Source organism: Arachis hypogaea, chromosome 11 (assembly GCF_003086295.3).
Source record: "Arachis hypogaea cultivar Tifrunner chromosome 11, arahy.Tifrunner.gnm2.J5K5, whole genome shotgun sequence".
NCBI lineage: Eukaryota > Viridiplantae > Streptophyta > Magnoliopsida > Fabales > Fabaceae > Arachis > Arachis hypogaea.
The window spans coordinates 111,324,456-111,325,208 of record NC_092046.1 but is presented as its reverse complement, the minus strand read 5'-3'; the positions used below and the strand labels follow the sequence as shown (position 1 = coordinate 111,325,208).

The following is a 753-nucleotide window of genomic DNA, read 5'->3' as shown; positions in this document are numbered from 1 at the left end:
GATCTTGTGTGTGTATTGCAGCCACTTGCTTTGTTTCTAATTTCCTGGTGAGCTCTGCTAGTTGCTTGGCAAACACCTTGTTTTGGGCTAAAATTGTATCAACATGGTTCAGCTCCATGACTCCCTTAGTGTTGTGTCTCTCTGAAGCATAGTAGTACTCATTCTCAGCCACTGTCTCAATCACTTCAATGGCTTCTTCCACAGTCTTTTTCCTGTTCAATGAACCTCCTGATGAATGGTCTACAGCCTTCCTTGATTCATAAGAAAGTCCATCATAGAAAATATGCAATTGCACCCAGTCATGGAACATGTCTGGTGGGCATTTCCTTGTCAAATCCTTGAATCTCTCCCATGCCTCGTAGAGAGTTTCACCATCTTGTTGTCTAAAGGTCTGAACCTCAGATCGAAGCCTATTGACCTTTTGTGGGGGGTAGAAACGTGCCAGAAACTTGCTTTCCACCTCATCCCAGGTTGTTAGGCTCCCCCTTGGGAATGATTCCAGCCACTTAGCTGCCTTGTCCCTAAGTGAAAATGGGAACAAGAGCAGTTTATAGGTATCTTCCTGGACTCCATTGGACTTCACAGTGTCGCAAATTCTCAGGAATTTTGTGAGATGTTGGTTTGGATCTTCATTAGCACTCCCACCAAATGAACAATGATCCTCCACAAGTGATATTAGCTGTGGTTTGAGTTCACAATTGTTGGCCTGAATGGGTGGTTTCTGAATGCTGCTACCACAATTCCCAGAGGTTG

General features: G+C 44.4%; 1 non-coding gene across 1 annotated transcript; it reads left to right on the top strand.

Annotated features, from left to right (window-relative positions):
- The first annotated feature begins 308 nt into the window (after positions 1-308).
- Positions 309-412, top strand: LOC112725313 (small nucleolar RNA R71). The gene has a single exon (XR_003164429.1). It is a non-coding gene; the product is annotated as a small nucleolar RNA R71 (small nucleolar RNA).
- Positions 413-753: the final 341 nt, after the last annotated feature.